The 25,194-nt window shown below is 35.0% G+C and overlaps 1 protein-coding gene and 1 pseudogene across 1 annotated transcript in view; one reads left to right on the top strand and one right to left on the bottom strand.

Annotated features, from left to right (window-relative positions):
* The window catches only part of SYT1 (synaptotagmin 1), a 538,616-nt gene that overhangs the window by 63,273 nt on the left and 450,149 nt on the right, over positions 1–25,194 (top strand). The window lies entirely within an intron of this gene.
* LOC117314385 (U4 spliceosomal RNA) lies at positions 11,345–11,420 on the bottom strand (annotated as a pseudogene).

Raw genomic sequence — 25,194 nt, 5'->3', positions numbered from 1 at the left:
AAAAGAATTGTAATGTTACTTGCCCAGTGACTCACAGTTGGTAAGTTGTAGAGCCTGGACTTGAACCTAGACAGTCAGGATGGAGACAGTCTTGAGTCCATACTCCTAACCAGCACAGTGCACCCTCCCCAGGTGAAGTGGAATGTGGGAATCTTCTCTGCTCCCTGCATGCAACAGTGGATGGTTGTAAGGCGCATCCTATCAAATTCCATAACAGTCTGGAGTCTAGACCAGCAGAGTTCCATAGAACTTTCTGAGATGAAGGAAATAATCTATATCTATACAGTCCAGTATGGTAGCTAGTAGCCACCTTTGGCTTTTGAGCAATTGATACGTGAATGGTGTGATTGAGGAACCAAATTTTTAATTTTGATAATTTAAGTTTAAATAGGTAGATGTAGATAGTGATTACACGGTGACCACATGTTGAACAATGCAGTTTCAGGTTCTAGAGCAATGCTTCTCTTTTTTTTTTCCTCCTTGGTATATATGACAGCTGGCATTTATTTGTGAGACACTCTCCCATGAATGGAGCCTGGCAGGACAGAACCAAGTAGTGGCTAAGAATTTAGAGGCTGAAGTTAAGCCGACTTAAGCTCAAATGTCGGCTGTCGTGCTGAATGTGTGACTCGGAGTGTGGAGTTGACTTACCCTTAAATCAGGGCAGTAATTAAATTACATCACTGAGCTTTTTAAAAACTGAAAAAAAATTATTTGACATAATTTCAGAGTTACAGGGGGAAATGCAAGAATAGTACAAAGAATTCCTGTGTACACTTCACTTGGAATCCCCAAAGTTTATTACTTTTTCTCTCTGTCTCTGTCTGTCTCTGTCTGTCTCCCTTCCTCTCTGTCTCTCTCTCCTCTTCCCTCCCTCTCTCTTTTTCTCCCTTTCTCTCTCTGTCTCTCTCTGTGTATGATTATTGCCCTGAACCATTTGAGAAAAAGTTGCAGGCATGACTCCCCTTTCCTTTTACTAAATACTTGTGTGCATTTCCTAAAAATAAAGACATTATCTTAGACAAGGCAGGAAATTAACAGTTACTAGTCATAATACTATTATCTAATCCACAGACCTTATTCAGTTTTCAGCTGTCGTCCCAATAATGTCTTTTATATCCAAAGCAAATACCATCTTATGCTGTGCATTCAATTTTCATGTCTCTTTAATCTCTTTTACTGTAAAACAGTTTCTCAATCTTGATATTGTTTCATGACATAGATGTTTTTTAAATGATGTAGGCCAGTTAGTTTGCAGACTGTCTCTCTGTTTAGGTTTGTCCTTTGTTTCCTCATAATTTGATGTACTTGTGCACTTTCGTTAGGGATAAGAAAGCTATGGCATGTCCTTTGCTGTGCATCATATCAGGAGAAATATGATGTCCATTTGTCCCATTATGTTGGCCCATTATGGTGATAATAACTTAGATCACTTGGTCACTTAAGTAAGTTTCTATCTACCAAGAACATGTTTTCGAGTTAAGCTTATAAATTCATATAATTATTTTTTTTGACACTGTAGCTCCACATTTGAGTAGAGAGAGCCCCCCTCCAGCTGACCCTTATATCCTTTTGACATGACTCCATCATTATTTGAATACATCCCTAATTTCTGGCATAAGAAGTCACTTCAGACTCAGGTCTTATCTTCCCTGACTACCTCCTGGAATCATTAATTTCATCAAAATGCTTCGGTTTATAGGAGTAAAAGAAAGGTATTTCGAAAGCAAGATCTTAGAGCCTGGTGGACTTGTTGTTGCTACTGAATGTCAGTACTTCTAGGCTTTTTAGCAGTTAGAACTAGGCTACACACACAGAGATGGGTGTATGTACCACCACATATATACATACATACATATATATATATGTAATTTCTTCCTCCCTTCCTACCCTCCTTCCTTCTATCTATGTCATAAAAGTTGTAAGTTCAAACTGGTTCAAGTTCAAACAAGTTCAAGTTGGTTTCAATTCCAACCAGCATCATCTTTCATCTTTCCCACATTTGTAACTCCCTTCTCTGACAGTACAAGACCTAGATCTCATTATCCACAATATATTTATTTATTTGTTCAGTCCGAGAATACATAGAAAGTAGTTTCAGAAGTATTAACCAATAAATCTGAAAAAAGATACCTGCTATGTAGAATTCAATAATTGTTTAGAGTTCTTTGTGTCTTCAGACTGAGGGTATATAGTCCAAATATGCAAAGTCCAAATAGTCTAAAAGTTACCTGAATTCTCCCCCTCTGCCACCATGCCCAATGTGGCTATGTTATTCATTTGATATAAAAACATGACTCTGTTCATGTTTCTGTTTTGGGTTTTTAGATTTGGGTCCCTCCCCAAAGTGTTGTCCATTTTCTTTTTTTAAGTATGTAAAACATTAACCATTTCCAAAAATTAGAACTTTACCAGAAATTCTATTCAGAGAAGTGTTATCCCAACCCCCTCTTCCTTCATAGAAGTTTTTTGAGGAATAAATAAGATTATAAGTGTTTAGATTTTTACACACGACCTGGTACCTATTTAGATTCCAGGAAGTCCCATCTAGCTATTCACTTAATAATATTGCTTTACCTTTGTTCATTTACACACTCCTCAAATACTTCATGCATTTTCCTCCCATCTATGAAACCAAACTGGAAAGCAATTGTGTGAATAAAATTCTTCTCAACCTTTGATATTTTAGATCTTACTAGGAACAGATTATGTTGATATCCTTATCACAACTGATCACAAAACGCTATTGTATTTAGTTACCCAGTTAATCAGTGGCCTATTTTGTTCCTTAAAAGAGAAGAATATGCTTACTGTCTGTGGGATAACCATAATGTTATTGCAGGAATTATGTAGAAAACATATCACAGTAAGACCTCATTTCAGTGATGCCCTAAACAAAGCTGTAATTCTGTATGAAGGTAATAATTGTTAGATTGGACTGAAACAAATAAAGAATCCTGAGACATGTCTCAAGAAATAAGTGAGTTAAGTGGAACTTCCAAGAATCATCACCAGGTTGCATTCGGGTTCTAGCTGCATGCTGAACCCCAGGAATTTCTTGGGATGCTTTAGAGACCCAATCTTTGTGTAAGGTTATTTTTATAATAAATTGGTTTCATTGTCCTCAATAATACAACTATAGGTTTTGCTCTAAGACTATTGCAGGTCATGATTTTTCTTAAATTTTGTATCTTGCATTCATTGTGAGCCATGTCCCATTCCATAATTCTGACCATGGGATCATGCCTAAATTTTCTTTGCCTTTTTGAAATGCCCTTTCCAAATGCCTACAGTATGTTTCTAACTAGTTGCTATCTTTCCCCTTCTTGCTGGTCTGAATTAAGCATTGAAGAGAAATTATCCTAACAACTTTCTTTTCCTTCTCTAGATAAAATTGTTAGCAGGGCGAGGAAAATATTTGTTAGCTTTTCCACTTTCATTACAATAAGATTTGTAGTAGATGGCAGAATTTAAGCCCCCCATTGCTACAAAGCTTGCCTTTCTCTCACCTCATCTCGTGGTTATCATTAGGAATAAGGCATCCATAGCCTCCAGCCAACCAGGCATCTCTAGCACCGTGCACCTCCTTAATAGGATGCTTCTGTCTGCCTTTGTGTTCATTTATGCCAATACTATTCTGCATGCTTCTGCTCAGAAATCTACAGATTTCTCAATACCTCATTTTTCAGTATTTCTCCCTATTTCCCCTCACTGGGATTCGAAAGTATGCCTTTGAACTTGAAGTAAATAATACTAATTGGCACACGATTTTTAAAAAATTCTGTTGTTATAAGATGGGGACAAAGTGATAGCTTAGAAAGATGTAACTTATCATAGCAATGAAGGAGTTTGGGATATTTTCTCTTCTTAGCTCATCTCATTAGTAACTACTGCAGGAGTCATTTGTATTCCATTTTAAAGTATAAATATTTGATTCATATCCAATTGGGAATAATTTGTGTAAGATATAGCATACAATGTTTTACCTCTGTGTATAAATCATTACCCCTGCATTTAATCATTGCTAAGAGATCGTATAATTTAGCAATATAGATGATTTTATATTTGTTTCTAGGCTTCTTTTACCTTTGGATCAATTAAATAATTTAATATATTCACCACTTAATGCAGCTTTTTAAAAAACTGAAGTAAAGATCATAGAGGAACAACTATGACCTTAGAAAAGTTTGTGACTTCATTAAACAGCAAAAACAAAAAACAGCAGGAAACGTAAGTTTTTTAAAAATCCAGAATTTGTGACATAGAAGTGATACCACAAATAGGGCAATTGCAGGAAATCTGAGACTATCCTTAAGACATGTCATGTTGTTACTGACAGTTATACTATATAGTGAATTCTAACACATTCTGAATCATGAATCCAATCACTTGGGTTTGGCTGACCGGAATTATCCCAATATAGCACATGCATTCATTTTGAGAACAAAGAATATGAAAGCTAGTATTTGATTTCTCTTGTAATCATCTGGAAATATGGTAGATAGTTTTAATCCAAAATTTCCTGTATGAGAAGGGAATAAAATGGAAATAATGCTGTTGAAGTTGAAGGTCAAATTCTATCAGCATGAACAAGGAACCTAACATCAGACCAAAGTTCTCCTTCAGAATCCCAGAGTTTGAAGATGCTATGAAGTCCTGCACTGCAGGAAGAATAATTAAACAATGTTATCAGTTGGATTCTGTCAAACAGTCTGGTGCTATTTTACCATAATAGTTCTAATTGATCTTTCCATAATCTGAACATTGTAACTTGAATGTGACACTGCCTTAAATGCCCAATAAAGTGCCAACACAGAGGGACCATTTGGGGCCAGATCCCAACCTATTTCTAATTCAGTTCTATTCTATTCTATTCTATTCTATTCTGTTCTATTCTATTCTATTCTATTCTATCCTATCCTATTCCATTCCATTCTATTGATTCAAGTGAGTATCTGCTAGTTACAGGGGAGTTTTAAGGTGAAGTTTAAGATTTTTAACTAAAAAAAGTGTTAAAATAGGGTTGTAGAAAATAATATATACTTTGATCCTATATCTGATATAACTAATAATAATAATAAATAAAAGAATCTATAAATACACAAAAAGTTATTAACAGCAATTATTTTGGGAGAGGGTAGGAAGACTTTTTATTCAGTAATTTTACTTTCTAATTTAACAACTTTGTAGTGCGTGATTATCAATTAGCAGTTATTACCATCTGATTAGGAAAAGATAGTTTTTCAAAAGCTAAACTTTATAGAAAAGTCAAATGATGTAATGAAAAGTCATAGAATTTATAGTCAGAAAACATGGCAACTGTCTAGCCATGTGACTCGGTAGATGTCATATATTTCTTCTGAGCCTCAGTATTCTTATCTGTAAAATGTGATTGATAATAAAATTACCAAGGTAAAAGGTGGTTGAAAATATCAAAATGCAATGTATGAAAAAGTACTTTATAAGGTCAAGTATCAAGATACCTTTGGTAGTTATATATGTACAGTTTTATGCTGACTTATAGGTACTTATTGATAATTCAGAGAGAGACATATTGGGTAGACCTATTTGTAAAAAAGAGCAAAATCCTATAAAGAAAACTGACAGTGAAAAACTGAAGGCAGAGGTGAAAGGAAAAATACAATGGAAATATATCAGAACACATTTTCAAAACAGACAGAATGCAGCCCTGGGAATAGGGAGGAGAGAATTAAAGAAAAATTAACATGGTAAACGAAAAAGTCAGAAATTGGGGGAAAAAATAGAGCCAATGACGAAGAGACTTTTAGAAATAGCACTAAGCTGTGAAGCCTAGGATGGTCATTAGATTTGGGAAGGGTGATTGAGGCTCTGGCACTCTTACATGCTAAAAATGACTAAAGGACAGAATGAAAATCTTTTCTAGGACTGTCAAGTTAGTTATGCTATATAGCTGGAGGTTGGAGAGTGGTTAAGGTTTGAAAATAATTAAGTGATATAACCAGGATTTGATCTACTGAATTCGATTTATGTCTTCAATGGCCGAAGGTTAAAATGATCAACACGTAAAGCTGAGGCATAAGTTGTCACATGAGACATCTAAACTCAGATCCCGGTTCGAGCTTGCTTCTGCCCATAGAATTGAGGACTTCAATCCACGTCTTGAGAATTCCAGTTGGTTACTTAGGAGTGAGTGAACGCGTGTGTGGCCATGATGGATTTATTTATTTCTGTCTTAGGAGTTATTTTCATAGTTTTCCTTTGAGAATTCTAACAGACTTCTACCAGCTTCAATTGTTCTGTGTCTCTGGATGCTGCCTACGTTCTGTCAACAGAGGTGGGCCAATTTATCTGATATTGCCTCTGCAGAAAAGACAGGAGCTTTGGGGGGCAAAGTGTGCCTATCATGCAGGTAAACTTCCCTGATCTAACCAGGTAGAGAACTAAGCAGTCAGGAGAGGTAGTGTTGGGAAAAGCAGAATCTTTTCTGTAGCCACCTCTCCTGTCCACGTAGGAATAGCTAGCACAAGAGCCACTTTCTATAAGAATTCCTAACATTTGACATGGCTCGACAAGGATGACTCTGATAGACATCATCATGTCAGAATCTGTGCATGGCTGAGTCTACCGGTGTGTTTGGACAGCCACTTTCCCTCGCTGCAAAGTATGTCTCCTTTTCATCCTTAGTGGTATTTTTGGTTTATGCCCTTGTTTGTGAAATTATGAGAGGCTAAATTTGGTTCTTCCTCCAAATCTAAATATCTTCAGAATATAATCTGAATATCCAAATTTAGGGTTGGGTTGGGTTTCCTCTTATATTTATTTTGTTTGTTTATTACCATAATGACTTCCCTAATAATTGTAGTTTGTACCCTAGCCTGAGAGCGGCAACTAGGAGAATATATGCCTGCTGCCTCTATGCTCTCTGTACCTCAGTTTCTTCCTATATGTTCGTGGGAGGTATGTCAGTGTTTTTTATTTATCTCGTAGGATTATATTGAATGCCAATTAGGTGTATTTTTAAACACTTACAAAGCTATTTGTGTCCCCCAAATTATCTACTCATAAAAATACTAATTTTAAAAGGATCCCTGTGGTAATGAGGTTTATAATTAAGCTGTCAGTTTAAAATATTTTGATTTCAGTTTTATTTAAAAAGGAAAATCTAGAGAATGGACTTGAGGACACGGGGAGGGGGAAGGGTAAGCTGGGACGAAGTGAGAGAGTGGCATGGACATATATACACTACCAAATGTAAAATAGATAGCTAGTGGGAAGCAGCTGCATAACACAGGGAAATCAGCTCGGTACTTTGTGATCACCCAGAGGGGTGGGATCGGGAGGGTGGGAAGGAGATGTAACGAGATATGGGGATATATGTATATGTATAGCTGATTCACTTTGTTATAAAGCAGAAATTAATACACCATTGTAAGGCAATTATACTCCAATAAAGATGTTAAAAAATAAAATTAAACAAATAAAGTTTATCATACTAGCAAAAAAAAGGAAAATCCACTTCAAGTTTGCTATGTGAAGTTTTGAAATTTTGTGTAAATGCTAACATCACATGGAAATCACATTTTGTACAATTTTATAGCCACCATTTTTTTTTATCTGACGGTTCTTGTAATTTTCTTTTTAGTTGCCTTCAGGGAACAATATGAGAGCTCTACTTAGAGCTTATTTAACTCCTATCAATTCTTATCAATAAAAATCAAAGATTATACAAAATTATACAAACATTCATTTGGATAAGAGGCAGTCCATTGAATTCTGCTAAAACAGTTTTTATATTAAAACTGATTCATTTTATTTCCTCACTTCAGTTATAGGCTACTAAACTCTTACAGCCTTCTGAAACACAAAAATTGAAAAAGTCTTATTCATGTAAAAAATTTTTTAAATTCTACGTAAAGCAAATGTCTGTCATACCAAGATGTCCAAAATTATAAAGGTTATCAGGCATCACTCGTGGTAGCCTTGGAAATTATTTGTTTGATTTTTGAGAAAATCCTTTAACCAGTCAAGTTCAGTAATATTTTTAACTTACTTTTCTCTGCATTAAAAGGATATGCCTGTTAAGATATACCTAGGTCATACATAATATATTCATCTGTCTTCTACCACCTCTGTGGGTTGAGATGCACATGGTTTAAGTGAATCTGTGTGACGAATATTAGAACCATCTTGACCCCAGTGTGTCAACTTCTGTGAGTCTGGCGGTTCTCAAAGAATTTGTTGGCTGAGCTATAGAGTCTCTAAGAAACTCTGATTTGAAGAAGGAAGACTAAAGTTTGGGGAGGGAAAGTGAAAAAGGTTGATAAATACATATAACTTCCTAAATAAAAATTTTGTCATATATTATCAAGAGTAGCCCAGGAAAACCATTCTTATGGCTTCTAAATCCTTGAATCCAGCAATATAAAAAATTTTTATTTTGATTTAGGTTTAAATGTCCAGTATCTTGAGATGCCAGTTTCTTTACAACCTAAACCACTTGTCAAGTTCAGACCACGGGGAAGAATATGACTAGTTTTCAAATACAGATTATTAAATCCATTCCATTTGAAAGACTAGAGATGCAGGTCAAACATCCTCTACTTCATGTTTTGGATCCCCTGGGAGATAATCCATTTTAGGAGTTGTTTAATACTTTCTGAATACTTGTCATAAACTTCCATCACAGATACTTGTTCTTAAATCTGCAAGGCAAGTTGTCTTTTTATATGCTTGTTTTGCCTCTTTAAGAGAGAAAAGGGAAGAGAGAGGGAATGGAATTAAGCTTTAAAGAAACATGCCTGGTTTGTGTGTTTGGTGCTTTCCAGAAACAGGAAATTTATTAGAAGAAATTGAGGGTAATCTATAGTTAAGGGAAGCAGTTTATATGTCTTATGGGCCATGGTTTCCCCAATGAAAGAATGTTTAATACATCTTTATTGAGTAAAGAGGCTTGAATAAAATCTATAAATTTATAAAATATTTTTGTTTGATCTTTATGGCAATCCTTTGGGATGAGTAAAAGCAATATTATATCTCTTTCTGGTGTTGTTGCTAACTTGGCTTCCTGACCCAAAGTCAGTATCAATCCATTCCAATTGTGAAAGACCTAGGAGTGTCATCTGAACAAGCAGGAGTGGAGATGTTAAAACCACTGGTTTTATCGCACATCTGCAAGTGAGAAGACCTGTCAAAACATGCGTTAATTGTTTATATGGTAAAAAACTAGATGTTGAAGTGAAAAATCTAAAGTGCTAAATATGTTAATTATAATTAAATATGAGCTGTTTTCGGAAAAGGTACACTGAAATTTACTACAGAAAGAATCCAAGACTCTCTCTGATGAAGTTGGTATACAACCTCTTTCTTTAGAGAATAGTACAAGCACAGGGAGCAGCTGCAGGACCCCCAAATTCTTGGAGGTAAAGAATATCTAGAATTTAGATAGATATTATTATTAGATCTATTCATAATAAAATATAATTATTCTATTATTCTATTTAGAATAATAGAATTTGCAGATTCTAACAGGTCACATCACATGTTGGTAACTGAGGTGTGAAAAAACAAAGGACCATACTCTGGCTTGTACTCCACAGAAATCACACCTTACTTGTAACTTTAGATTTGGTTGGATCCTTTTCCAATGAATTAAGGGCAGCAAGCATTAAAAAAAAAAGACTAAAATTGAACTCAGACAAATTTAAAATGTAAGATCTAAAGGTGGCACATTGTGGGCCTAGATAATTTGAATTCTGTCTTTGAACAGAAGGGCAGCTATGGGGAAATTAGGCTTCTTGTGATGACATCAGAGACATCTCATCCCCTGGGTGTCAATGGTCACATTTAGAACGTTGCTCTAAAGTCCGATGCAGACTCTCTGCTGATAAGTTTCTGAGAGGCAAGTTTTTGGGTCTCATTGATTTACTGAAACATTCATTCAATTAAGAAATTTTTGAGTTCCTGGAAGGAGCCAGTGGTATGCTAGGCCATACAGCTACGACATAGGCATGGCTCATTTGTGGTGCAACCTAAATTTTGTTGCTTTGGTAAAGATAACATTACTTCCGAGAAGGGAGGCTAAATATTATAGAAAAGAACAGAACAGAAGTAGGATGCCTCCATAAAAGGAGGCAAATACATAAGATTGGAAATTGAAGTGTGCGTTCAGTCTGGGTAAATAAAAATATGAGATTAATTGCTCTTATATGGGTAATTAAATGGGGGGTGGGGGAGGTGTTCCCATGATGTTAATCCTTTCTGAGATTAACATGCTTTTATATACTGGTTTCAGTTAGTCATTTGCCAATGAAGGCTTTTAGATAGTATTTAAGAGAAATCTGTACAGGTCAAAACAAAAAAAGAGACAATCTTTCCTAGCAGAGCAAATTGTTAGAGATAAGAGTATACATGAGTTATGAAATTTGCTGTAAAGTCATTCGAAATGGGTGTATTCTTCTGTGGCCACCTTAGCTATATATGTATCTCAGAGCAGAGGAAGCCCATCTAGATCATATCATCTAGAAACCAGTATTTGAGCAGCCTCATAAAATATTTCAAAGTATAAAGTCTCAAATTTCCTTTGATGTTAAAGAAGAGAGACACAGTAAATAAGTAAGGTTTTGGATATAAGATAAAGAAAAGTTGGAAGAAAATTATTTCATTATCATCAAAATCAATTATTGAGTTTCACTGTATTTATATCACTTCTTTTAGAGTGGTAAAGTTAGGAGAAAATTTAAACATTTTCTTCTAAGAATGTACAATTTAAAAGGATAATTTTAATATAGAAAAGGTTAACTGATGAATAGAATATATTCTATTTAGGAATGTTTACTTAGATAACGACAAAGTATTCATGTTTCCTTCAATGGTAGTTGAATCAGCAGTATCTCTAAGTTTGCTAATAACTTGAACACTATGATTTTGGACTTGAACCCTAAGGAGTCAAGTTCAAATGATGACTTGTATGTTCTCTATTATTTAGTTGGGAAATTAGACCTGGCTATTTAAGGTTTCTTAAATCATTACATATATGTTACATATTTTAAACAGCTTTCAGTATAATTCTTGTGAATTGGCTTTGCAGATATGCCTGTTTATTTTTTTAGATTATTTAGGAGATTATTTAGCATTAGAAGATATGTTTAATTACAGTTTTTCCTTATAAAGTAGGCAAACTTTCATGTTTACTAAATAATAAGAAATATAAATTCTTTATTTATTAGTGAATGTGGAAAATAATTTTCTCTGAATGTAACCCAGTCTGGTAACTTTGCATAAACAAGCCCTAATTCAAAGCTATTGCAACAGGAGGGAGAGACCGGAACTCAATCTGAGCTCTACTCCAGGGGGAAAAAAAGGGCAGGAGAGTTTTCAATTAGCAATAATCACGCCTCGGATAAACCTCATTGGCTAGGATACTGCCACTGCGCAAAGCTGGGCAGGAGAGTTTTAAGAGGTGCGTGGAGGCCTTTGTTTGCTAAGTCCGCCTTTGTTTGCTAATTGGATTTACCTACAGGAAAAGGAAGATAGTTTTACAACTTGGAGCAAGGCACCTATCAAATTTAGGCTTCTACCTTCCTACAGACACTGAAAGATAGAGGTACTGTCTTCCTGGATGGTTACATTTCAAAGGAATGACTTCCAGGTCTTTGAGAAAGACATCTGTGGGTTGTAAAACTGGCTAGGGCCTTTGAGAGATATTTACATTTCAAAGGAGCAGAGAAGGATTTTACAATGATATGTTTTCTAAAGTAAATGCGCTAAGAAAAGAGAGATCAAGGGCTGAGTCAGGAAGATAACTAAAGTTTAGTCAAGCAGAGGGGGACCAACTTGAGCAATATATTATGTCGTGATTATGTTATAATTTGGACTTCTTCTCCAAGGTTCTTTGACTGTGGACCTCTGGGTGTGACTCATTTGGACTTCTGGAAAGGGGAAGGAACAATAGGGATGATGCTTTGGTAGTCTTCTTTACTCTGTTACCAACTATTTATGTCTTGAGAAGCTGCCTTTGGGGCCTTTAAATTTTGTAAGTTGAGAAGAAATTAGATATTTATTCTAGTAACAAACAATAATGAAATAAATTATTGGAATTGCATAGATTATCATAGAAATACGATTAGTAGTAGTATTTTTAATACTTGTGTTGAACTTAGCCATCATGATGCATAGAAAAGAGATGTTGTTATACTATAAAGATAAGTAAATTTAGGTAAGTTATGCTGAACAATTAAGCAGAATAGCCTTATTCTTATACTAGCAGCTTCTTACCTTCAAACTGGAATTAAAAGAGAAAGTTTATATGTCATCCTGTTAAGGAGACAGTGATAATTATAAATTCTCGTCCTCCTTCAGAATCTTAAACAAAAAGCCTTACTTTCTGGAAAATTCTATAGTCCTATAATGCGGAAACATTATTTAGAATAAAACAACTCGTAAAATGTTGATAAAAAAGAACTACCTAGCTAATTCTTAATTCTCTGAAAACTAAAGCTCTCTAATACCTATTTTTTGAATGCTGTTGTGGGTAATTAGATATGATTTTCCAGTTATTGGGGAAAGAGCAGATGTGACTGGGATTGCTGAGATCATAATTTCATGGTGTAATGTGATGCTGACCGTGTGAGGGGATGTGAAGATGAGGCAGTTAACAGTAGATGTAAGAATTTGGAACTGGGAGTCTTTGAACTATATTTGAAAGAATCAGAGCAAGGGCTTAAAGTCATTTTACTTTTCTTCTTTCTTTGTTTCCTTCTGCCATTCTTATAGCAGATGAATTCTTGGGGCCTCTCTCCTCACTCTTCCTTTCCAACGTTTTCCTTCTATTTCCTTCTCCTTTAGCACTGCTCTTTAAGTAAATAGGACACTGAAAGAATATATAACGTCAAACAACCATCAGACAGCAGGTCCTAATCATGCCAGTATTCAGTAAGCCATGTCTGAAGACTCTACCTTTCCTCTGGGTTTGATAGGATAAAGCTAGTCGTGGAAAAGGAATTGAGAAGTGTGGCTCTACTGATAAGGAAACATCACCATAAACTATGAATTAGCAGCAGGTCACTGGATTTACACCTGGAGTGTTTCACTGCTATTAATAATGCCTTTTTTACTCTTTGACTTCTGTGGACATATCACCTAGGATAATGACCCTCCATCTATTTGCACAGGTGCAAGGAAATAAAAAAAGGTCCTAAAATGTACATACAGACTCACACACACGTAAGCATGCTGGGCATACTAAATTATAGAAAAGAATAATTCATCAATAAAGTAAATGTTGTGAAGTCCTGTGATTCATCATTCATGATTCATTCATAACACAAATTAAAAAATAATTTTGAAAGAAGCTGACAGATTGGACCAGAGGCATAAATCTAAGCTATCCAGGCAGTATAACTCTGCACAGTAACATTACGGGAACAGCTGCTATCTTTGTGTAGCTCACACCTAGGTTGTTTTTGTAGACCCTACTGATGACAAAACCAATTAGCAGATTAGAAATTGCCAAAAATCAGGGATGCCTTGCTGAAGAATCTCTAAAACTGAATAGTATTTTGGCTAATGCTGTTCTTTGTTCATCTCAGGATTTATAGAATAAGAATGTTTTGTGTGTAAACATCTGTTGCTTCAGGGGAGCACCCATCATGCAGTTGCCAAATGAGGTAGACATATGTGCATATGGAAGGCCTTAAGACCTGTGGTACTGCTGAATTTCTTAACATAGATTAAAACTTCTAATCAGGTTTTTTTTTTTTAAGTAAACCTACTTTATAAAATGAACTGTTGAATAGTTTGATGTAAAAGAAAGCATTTCAAAGGATATTTCATTTAAATGTAAATGTAGACTATGCATTATTAAAGAGAACGTGGCTTTTCATATTCTTGTTTTTCTAGACACCTGGGATCAAAGTCACCTTTTGAACTTACACAGTAAGCTTCTAAACTTAAATCTTACTGTTAAGGATTTAAGTTCCTTATTTTCACTGTTAAGAGACAAATGCTACCTAAAGCTTTATCTGCAGCATTAATTTTCCTGTAAAGACAGGGGAACTGAATTAGCAGGGGAAAGGGTAGGACTCTGGAACACTTCGGTCGTAGCTTTGGAATCAGAGCTCTCAGCAGTTTCATGCTTTGTGGATAATTAAAATCGATACAAAATAATTACACAGCTGGAAGGATCTCCAGATAGTTAATCCAGTCCCTTTCCTCCAGGAGAAACTAACTCTAGTCTAAACCAACGTCCACACAGGCATTCAGGTTACATGAAAGAATTAGGAACCCTAGATTTACTTTCTGCACTTACTATGAACATTGCAAATGTGGCCTGGTAATAAGTGTTCAGAAGGAGATTATTATTATTATTATAAAGACGATGTAAGCATCATACAATAGCCTTCTGCAATCGCAAGATAATCAATGGAAGGCAGTGATGGCTAAAATGACTGTCATTTTTAGTGTTTCTCATGTCATATCTTAAAAGTCCAGATCAAGTGCTATTCCTCCCTAAAATCTTACTAATCTCCATATCCATTGGTTATTTAACTTTTGGTACCTATATTTAGTAAGGCTTTAGGATATATACATAAATCTATAATATGAATATAGATAGCTGTATAAAGTAACTTTTGACATCTCTGCACCTTAATGAGAAGTCCTTGAATGCTAGTTGCCAGAGCCTAGCACAATGCTCTGTACTTAGTCATTACTCAGCAAATGCTGGTTTTTAATATTTTTCTTCTAAATCCGGTTGAAGCTAGTTTTTCTTTATTGTTCTGTCCTCAGGGCAGGTGAGGACAATCATGAGAAGTGTTGAGTCTCCTGGCTGATTTCAGTTCTCTATTCCAACATTCTCTTTATTTCTTTTTTAAGGCGTCTTTGTTTTTTTTATTTTATAGAGATCAAATATTGTAAGAACAAAATAAAACAAATATTTCCAAGTTCCATTAATGTTCCACATTTTTCAAGTAAAATTTAACGTGACGAAGTTAGTCTACAACAAAAGATTTTTAGATGATCTCTTGGAGTTCAATTTTATTTTTTAGGTACACTTTTCCTAAAGAAAAAGGCCATGGTTCTTGAAGCTTTTGGTAAATCAGTAGAATTCAAAAATTGTAAAGTAACGTGTCAAGTTAGATTAGTGGATTAGTCCAAGGCATCTACAAAGTTTTAGGGAAACAATGTATTACACTCACTACATGCTTTGAAAAAAATAAATAAAAGGGAACTTTTCATCAGTATTCAATATTGGGCCACCATATGGAACTGCACCCTATTCACACTTTTTATGTTTCCTTTAATCCTGCTGTCTTTGACTGGTGGTCAAAACACAAGATTTCTATTACAGAAAATATTTCCCATCAATTGTTATTTCTACATCCAGCTGCCTTCACAATCTCTTTTCTTTATTCTGTGACCTACATTCCACATTTCTTTACAGTATATTCTTTCTTCTTCCTTTAGCTAATAAACTTCCAGTTTCTTCACTTGACAAGAAACAAAGGCAACTCAAATGGAGGCTGTACATTCCACTACAGCCAGAAGGGGATGGGGGAGTGGGGAGGTGAGGGCTGAAAATGGGAATAACATTCTAAATTTCCATGCATTCAAATACCATCACTTTCTTTGTCTGCAAGACCCTTACTCTGCATACACATCCCAGACACACTGTCTTCTAATCATTGAGGACACTGGAATCTGGCTCCCTATCTTCCTTTTGACCCCCAAACCCAAGCATCCTTGTGTATAGCTTCAGTGTCATTATGGTGAACCCATCAATTTATCCCAAGAAATTTTACCGACACTTCACTCAACAAACATCATCAAAGCTCAAGTCCAAAGAAAAGAATGAATCTCTCTCTCTTTCTCTCTCTCCCCCATTCCCTCCATTCAACCTCCATGCTCTTCAACCCTATAATTATCTATTTAATTTTCCTAAAGCACCGCATTAATCCATGCAGTCACTGATTCCTATTGCCACATGTTCAGTCTTCCTACTTCTGGTGTTCAAAGACCATCAAAATTGGCCCTCAACCTTTGTCTCTAGACAATTTTTGTTACTTGGGCAAGATTATAACTGATCCAGCAATTCTCCAAATACGCCTAATTTTCTAGAATTCTAAGCTATTCTCATGGCCTCTGTCAATTGTGTCCTACCCTCCCCCACAAAAAAAACTACTTTCCTTTAAGATCCAAATGGCCAGTAGTCTGTGACCACTCCATGTGAAAGTGTCTGTGTTCTTCTCAGAAGTTCTGTGGATTGGGTTCCACTGTTTGAAAGCATTTATTTCTTTGTTTTGGGGTTAACTGTAAATTTATCTGTCTCCTTAATTGCCTAAAAGGTAGAACCAGCTTACTGTGTTAGTAAAATAGGGTATTAGTTCCGTGTCTACCTCTAATGAGCTCTTTCTGACTTACCACTTCACCCTACTGAACTACAATTGTATATGTATGTAACAGGAGAATGAGGACATCGATTAAAATGATGTGTTATATTTTGTATGTGTTCTATGAAATTATCAGAGAAGTGGCCAGGGCGTTCTATGTTTATTATTTCCATATCACTCTCTTTATAGTAGGCTAAAACTAGTAGATATTCAATAAATATTCATTAATATTCATTGAATAAGGAGATATTTACTAATTTCTTTTTAACAGAGCACAATAAGTTTTAAGGAGTCAATAATCCACTTAAGGATACAGTTCTCAGTCATCTACCCCTTCTTTTCATCACATCCGTGATTAGATTTCTCCACTAGCTCTGTCTTCTGGACCACATCTTTAGCCTATGGCAAATACTAAAACTAGTATAAAAAACATGGCATATCAGGTTTGAAAAAACAGACTTCTAAGTTTTAGTGGCAAGTTGTGCAATGCCACAGTTTCTTTGAAAAGCCTTTGCAAAGCACCTCAATTACACCTCATCATTATGGTTCTTGTGACTTCCTGGATATTTCTCTAATAAACTCTGTAAAACTCACCTTGTTAATCACCATTGACAAAGCTCCATCACATGGTTCATCTTGTTTGAACCGCATAAGAAATCAGAAGTTGTACCTTCTTCCTGTCTCATTGGTTGCCTCAAGTTGTAAGTTTTGCATAATTATATAGATTTTTCTTCAAATGATGGTATCTTATAAACATGGCGAGTTATGTCTTCTAGAAGCCCGTATCTTTGGGGGGTTTTACATTGATAAGAAACATTGAAAACTTAGTTCATTTTTACAAAGATTTCAGAATTTTAAATATCTCTGAGAAGGGTCATATGCCAACAGATGCTTAATTTTCAGTGTAGCCCACATTATCCAATGCCCAGAGGGTGTTTTTTCTTTTTTAAATATTTAAATAACAGTAATATTGGCAAACACCGTCTTCTCCCCCCAGATGTGGAATACAGGAATGACTTGTTGGCTACTAAAGAGATTAAATTTCATTTGTCTTTGCCCTAGAGATAAACACCAAGTAAAAGATGGAAATATTTTTGATAAGTAAGTTATCACAAACAGCATAGTTTCTACTTAAGAAGTAAAAAAAACTAACTCGGCCTCGGGGCTCTAATTCTATTTGTGTGCCATCTAATATTTGTAAGTGGGCTTCACTTTAAGCTTGTCTATCCTGGCAGTTCAGAATGCAAATATAATAACAAAATTCCCTGAAAACAAATTTCAGCTGATCAAAACCCCTTAAAGAATTGTTTAAAAGATAAGTTATTTTCTTTACTACAGTAAGTAAAGTATTATGGTGATCAACGTGTGAGAGAAATGAAGTTAATTTATATTAAATACAGAAAGGAATAAAAATAACTCATAATACATTCAAAACAAGACTGTACCGTATTTATAACTAGCTTACCTTATCTCAGTAGTTGAATTTTCCTTTGAATATAATTTTGGAGGAATTGCGCTTTTTTTGGCTAAGGTTCTATTTTAAAACACACACATATATGTTGTTGACAATGTAGCCCTCCATCCTAATAACCGAGATTAATATCCAGTGACATAAAAACACTACCAAATGTAAAATAGCTAGTGGGAAGCGGCTGCATGGCACAGGGAGATCAGCTCGGTGCTTTGCAACCACCTAGAGGGGTGGGATAAGGAGGGTGGGAGGGAGATGCAAGAGGGAGGGGATATGGGGATATACGTATGCATATAGCTGATTCATTTGGTTATACAGCAGAAACTAACACAACACTGTAAAGCAATTACACTCCAAAAAAGATGTTAAAAAAAAAGTACTTGAGATTAAAATAGAATAATTGTGAAGTAAATGTGTTTTTTTCCCCCTTAGACTTGGGACATGATTCAGCATTTAAAACTTATAATTCCCCAAAAGATGTTACAGAGACAATTCAGCTGTTGGATTTGTTTCAGAATAAATAAGGGACTTAATATAATATGCATATAATATCCATATGTGTACATACATATAGAGTCTTACATATCTAACCTATGTATCATGTGTTGATATATTTTTTCTTCTTTAATGTGAACAATTTCAGTTCATTCAGTGATATACTTAGGCAAATGTTACCAAGCCTCCCTCCTCTGTTCAGGAAATGAGATCAGCAGTGCTTATGGGAAACGCACATGGAATCATCAGTCTTTGGTGCTCATCTAGTCACATTAGCATTGTACTTCACTAATAATGTGGGATTTGGCACAAATCTAATGATATTAATGGGGAATGACTTCTGTTTGTATAGAGAGAGTAAATGGTGGATAATTGTGCTCTTTCTGCCCTTATTCAATCCTTTGTTCACTCTCCCACAGCCAACATGCCTCCCACATCCCACCTGAAACTGGAGGCAGCCTTTCTTGGCTTTTCTACTTTTTCTAATATTTCTTAGCCTTGTGGGAGAAGATAGGAGGAGGAGGAGGAATAGAAGAAGTCTAGTTCAAAATATGCAGTTTCCTCTTTAATGTCACCACTGGACTTGTTCAAAGAGAAACTCAGATCCTTTTTTTTTCTTTTTTTAAAGTAGTATCCAGACAAAAGTTTTAGGCTGTAACTCGGGTATGTAATGTTACAGCAGCTTTATATTTACATATTAGAGAAATCTGTATATTTATATGTTAGAGAATTCTAACATAAAAACCTTTTTATTTATATTTCAGTAAAATGTCCTTTTAAAAATATTTAAAATCTGAAAAAAATATTTCCCAAAAGATAATCTCTCTTACAAGGAGGGAACACATTTATTCGTTCCACAGGAATTTGCTGGGTGTCTTGTATGTGCCAGGCATCTCCTCACTGGAGATACAGTAGGAAAAGGAGGACAAAGTTCCTTTATCCAGTAATACTTAAAGGGTTAAAGCTTGTATTTATAAGAACTGGAGCTACCCTTAAAACCACTAGACTCAGTAATTCTATAGTGCCCATAACATCTTACACTAAACATGTAGTAAGTACTTTAATGATACATTTCCTCACCAAACTGGAAAGCCATTGCATGTTTAGCTAAAATATCTCCACTTTGGAGTGAACAAACAAAAGCACTGGGTTTGATCAAAATGTAGAAGAGAAATACCTATTTGTTATGAATCTGCCTCTTAGTATAAAGGGTATAAGAATTATTTACATCTACTGGAAAAAAAAAAAAACTTTGCAAGTTTTGTTTCCAAAATGTTTCGTGACATTTATTTATTAACTACGAATTGTTTGTATATTGTGATGGACTACCACTTAAGGTGTTTTAGTTGTTGTTGTTTTTACTATTCCTGAAAGATTTGCAACTAGTTTACCCCATCAGCTTGGTTTCTTTCTCCTCTCTCCTGGAGCCCTAGTTTCCTGGCAAACAGCAGGAATGTTATAGATTTAGGAATTAACCTTCAAGAAGGCGCTTTAGATGGCGATGTCTCCATGAACTGCTCAGTTCTTTAGTCTCTCTTTTGGGCACAACTTGGCAAAGTGAAAATAAGCCAAAAGACGGAGAGGAAAGTATTTTGCATTGGAAATTTTTTCTTTTCTTGAAAGAAACATCACTCACATTTAGGCTAGATTATACACCACGACCTGGAATTGGAAACCTAGCAGCTGATGAATTGGAACTTTTCTGTGAAACAAGCCAATTTAAGTTAGAGTCATGGACTGTTCACACAGGCTATCAAATTCAAACGGATGAAACAGTGCCTGGCAAGAGTTTGACTGAATCTAGAAAAGAAAAACAGATTCACTTAACAGAAAACGGCTGGTAAGAGATTACAATTTTTAAATATGTACTAAAATTACTGTTGTTCAGGCTGATAATTTCTCAGTGCTAGTAGGCCACGGAAAGGCTTGATACAGCCAGTGTAGCTTTGGAGACAGGGATTTTGTTTGGTTTTTGTTTCTATGTTTTATTCAAATTATTGTTGTTCTTTATAAAACTGCTTGGGTCATTTTTATTAACGTAGGAGAGCCTGGACTTGTTGCAAGAGATATTGTCTAAAGAGTGATGGCACTAAAGACCTTTAGTCCCTATATGGACAAGAGAAAAATAACTAAATTAGGGTAGATCTTTTTATATAAACCAATTTTAACAAAACAATCTTAGTAAATACTTTAATAAAATATCTTCATAGTCAAGTAGTGTTTTAAAATACCAGCTATACATTTTCAAGTTCATTTTTTTTCAGAGCTTTTAAAGAACCATAGAAATACTGTATGTAAAAAATGAATAAATCCAACAGCAGTGATAGAAAAGGATACAAATATAATACATGAAAGGTCCTGCAACTTACTTTAACCACCTAACTAAGAAAAGTAAGAACACTATTTCTCAGATAATTTTTTTAAGTCAATATTACTACAACTCACTATATTAAAGGCTCTCAAAATGAGGGAATTAGTCATGGAATAACATTTTCTACAATTAATGGCATATTTAATTTTCTTATTTAGTCATATTGCTTTCTTTACTCATAATCAAAATATAATTTAGAGAATGTATTATTTCATCTAGAAATTAACAGCTGGCTTGTAAGAAAGACTTATGTCAGATTAATTACTGCCTTTTTAAATTTTATAATATACTGTGACAGAAAATTAATGATGCCTGCAGTATTTAGCATAGTTCGTAACCCACATTTCAATGAAAATATACTGTTATTAATGATAAACATTGCACAGATATAATATACATGAATTGCTGTCCATTTTATGTCTGTTCTGTATAATTCTATGAAATGAAGCTATATTCATTCTGTTTATTAATTTAGGCTTCATGGATTAAAATTTGCATTCATTATATTCATGTGTATATAGGATTATATGAATTTAATCAACTCAAGGCATGACAAGTAGCGTTTGACTGACAGTTTCTTCACGATTCTAATCTGGTCAAGAATTTATTTCCCGTTCATTTTATCATAGACATATGAGCATTTTAAATTAGACTGAACACGTTAGCATTTTAGGTAGTATCCATTCCCTTCATGCTCCCTGTGCCAAAAGCAAGGTAGTGTCCACAGGCAGACATAGACTTGTATAGTGTCCACAGAGAGATGCTTCCATAGCATGCATGCCCTGACATTTAAAGCATGATATCTCCAGTTTGGTGTCTCAAATTTAAGTTTCTTGCACAGTTTTAGTTAAAATCTCTTTTTCCTGTAATGGATAGCAGGGCCCCTTACATTATAGTGTAGCAGGTGTAAAATTCCAGTTTCTCAAATAGGGTCACCTCTTTCGTTTTTAGTCCTACTGAATTCAGTCATTTTCTTTATACCAGTGGCTAGTGATTGGCTATGACGTCTCCAAACCAAGGACTATAGTAATAAGAAAGACATGGTATATCCCTGGACAAATATGGGAACAGTTATTTTTGGAACCATAGGCATAAAAATACTAAAAAGAATGCTTAATAGTTTTCCTGTAGAGGATCCTTTCGGAAATACAGAATTGCTATGGAATACTTAGAGGAATATTCATAAATAGATTGAATGAATAGTCGAGATTTCTACATTAATAATGAATGTGAAGTAAAGTTATTTCCATAAAATAACACCAAGTAATATTTGCAGAGCTATGATAATGAGTAAAATGTATCCACTGGTTTCAAGATTGTTCCAAGTGAGTTTAGAAGGTGTGAGTTGTCACAAAATAATACAGCGAAGTTTTCAAAACCTTAAGTAATACCCAGTCTGAGAGACTTCAATCACAACACCATTTCATTTATAATTCACTTTTAAGTGTCTGTGTTCCAGAGATTGACTGACAATGGCAGGTGTTTCTGAGTGATTGCTGAAGAAAATATCTAAAATGAGATACAGCAGAAATAAGTCTCTCTAAAAGAAGAGAATTAAAAGCAACCAGGTAGGGAAATGCATTTCTGAGAAAATACAAGAGACTTTCAGATCTCTCTTTGAGGCATATGCCTCACATTGAAAAGGAAGCATTTGAGGAAAACAGAGATGCCAGAGAGAATAGATAGGGAGTTTCCCTCCCATTAGCCTGAACAGGGTACAGAGGTAGAACTGGGCAACCTAAATTACATTGAATAATCTGAACTATAAAAACCTTTGGGATATGAATTTGCCTCTACTTTCATAGGAACAGAGTAGATGTACATGAAGATTATAATCAATATTTGTGCATAGTGGCAGAATAAAATTATGTTTTCAAAAGTTAGAAATGTTTTAGCATTTTTCTGGGAAGTCATAATTCTCAAAATTTTCAAAAACACAAAGAAAAAAGTAAAGCCTTTCTGGAATGGTAGCTCCTAAAAGTAACTAAAATTGTCAGTTTGGTGTGAATCCTTTCAAACTTTTGACAATATGCAAATATATACGTTTACATTAATGGGTTTTTCTGTAATATCCTTCTGTAGATTAATTTTTTACTCAATCATATAAGGTATAAATTAATGTGTGAATACATAGGAACCTACTTTATAGTTTTGACACTACCATGTTTCATTAAATGGATGTACCATAATTCACTGAAGCTATCCCTTTCTGAAGTATATTCATAATATGATAATATAAGTAATCATAAATTCTAGTGTAATTTAGGTTTTAACACAGTTTCTGATCAACCCCAGCGATGAGAAGGGACTTCCTTCAGTGGAAAACATTCAAAGTGCCAGCCAGTTTCTCATAGTATTTTATGAAATCACAACCACCTTTGGACGTAGAAATCATAAGCTTCATTTCACAGCACAAAACAATGTGTTTCTGAGAAGTTAAAAAGTTTATTGCAAGACATAGCTGGTTTGGTAAAGAATCTGAAAAAGAATGAATATATGTATATGCATAACTGAATCACTTTGCTGTACACCTGAAACTAACACAACATTGTAAATCAACTATACTCCAATAAAATTTTAAAAATATATATAACTTACCCAGTCGTTCAACCAGAAAACTGGTGGGTATGCAGTTATCGCCCAGCTCCTGGGGTACAGGCATGCCAAATACAGAAGAACTCTGTCAAGAAAAGATATCCAAAAAGTATGGGTAGTGTGTCCCTCCCATGTCATACAGGAATGAAGGCCTGCCCAGAGATGAACTTTTTGGTTTCAGGATCCATTTACATCTTAAAAATTATTGAGAATTCTAAGGATATTTTGTTTGTGTGGGTTGTAATCTAATACATCAATATTTATGTATTAGAAACTAAACTGAGAAATTTATTTACTGATTCATTTTTAAATGACAATAATAATAAACCCACAGCCAACATTTTTAATTAAAATATGTTTTGTAAAACAAACAAGACACAGAGCTAGTAAATGACAAAGCTAATATTCAAAACCAGTTATGTCTGACTGATTCCCTGTCCTTGACATGCCAACAAACTGTGAGAAAACTGTGAGAAAAATATGTTATTTCATCATGACCTTTTAGTGAGAGAGTTTCATTCTCAAGTTGTTTTCCTTAACTACAGAGCCCTGGATTTAAGAGAATTATTGAACAAAATTGTGCCATTCTTTTTTTTTCCTCTAACATCTGTACCAGGAAACCTTGTTGCTTAGACCAAAATGGAGGAGCCATTGCACTGTCACCAAAGTACCAACCTACAAATAGTGTCATGAGGATTGATGGGTTTCTGTATCTTTATATTTTAAATATAAAGCAACGCCACTCATGGACATCAAAGGACAAAGTTTTTTCATCTAATACAATTTTATACTAATTTGGAGGTGGCTGTTTTTAATGGGATATGAGATAATCCTCTATGTAAATAGGTAGTGTATTTCATCCAGAATAATAGTGAAGTCCAGACGCTCGATATATGGATTACCTCTTTGCCCTAATTCAGTATAATTCTGCTGGTGTCATAAAGCCTCAAATATACTTTTTTTTTTATACAAAACAAAGATTTTTCTTTTGGATAAAAAGTTGTCTCCTAATTATCTACAGGTCATTCTATTATGGAACCAGGAACTTCATTCATTGGTTTATTAAGCAATTGTTACTGGATTTGTGCTGAATTCTAGTGATATCAAAATAAATTAGAAAGAGAGTTCATGTCTCCATTCCTCCAGCAACCACCAGTGTGATAAGTAGGGAAGGGACATGAGCAAGGAATTGATACAAAGTATGATATAAAGTAAAATGAGAGCCCAGTGCTAATTTTGGGTCCTAATACAGAAGACACATGAGAAATAGGGTTAAATAAGGTTTCAGGACAACAACATTGTGGGATTTAATATTATAAAATTTTTAAAGTAATTAGGATAATCCCAGGGAAGGGGGGAACGACTAGTTTAAAAAGTACTGTTTAATATGTGATGTCAGTTTGTAACTACATAAATAAAACGTCTGGTTAACGTTAAAATAAGACTCTCTTAGTCTGTGTTATGAGTCAGTGCAGTGAACAAGTTAGTCAACCCCCTTTTTGGCATCGTGTTCAAAACCAAATGAATGACCAGATCTTTTGTTCACCTGAGTGGACCTTTTGCCATCATCTGGTCACAGCCGCCATTGCAGCCCCTAGTGGTTTGGCTACTAGAGCGCTTGCCAGAGCTCATGTGTCATTTAGGATGTCCCCAGCCTCTGCACGTCTGTTTGTTCTAATGACCACCCTCAGCAAGCCCCAGCTTCCGAAGGAGACTCCACTAATTAACTTAGTCAATACAGCATCTGATAACTGGTTGGTGGGATAAACAAAAAAGACTCCTAAAGTGAAGGAAGGAAAAATGAATTCTCCAGGCCACGAAGACCAAAATGAAATTACGAGCCATCAACCCAAAGCCATAGAAGCTTGATCATGTACATCAGCCTTGTCTTTGGC

This window comes from Tursiops truncatus, chromosome 11, assembly GCF_011762595.2.
Source record: "Tursiops truncatus isolate mTurTru1 chromosome 11, mTurTru1.mat.Y, whole genome shotgun sequence".
NCBI lineage: Eukaryota > Metazoa > Chordata > Mammalia > Artiodactyla > Delphinidae > Tursiops > Tursiops truncatus.
The sequence above is the reverse complement of the archived record's forward strand: the minus strand, read 5'-3'. Positions and strand labels throughout refer to the sequence as shown.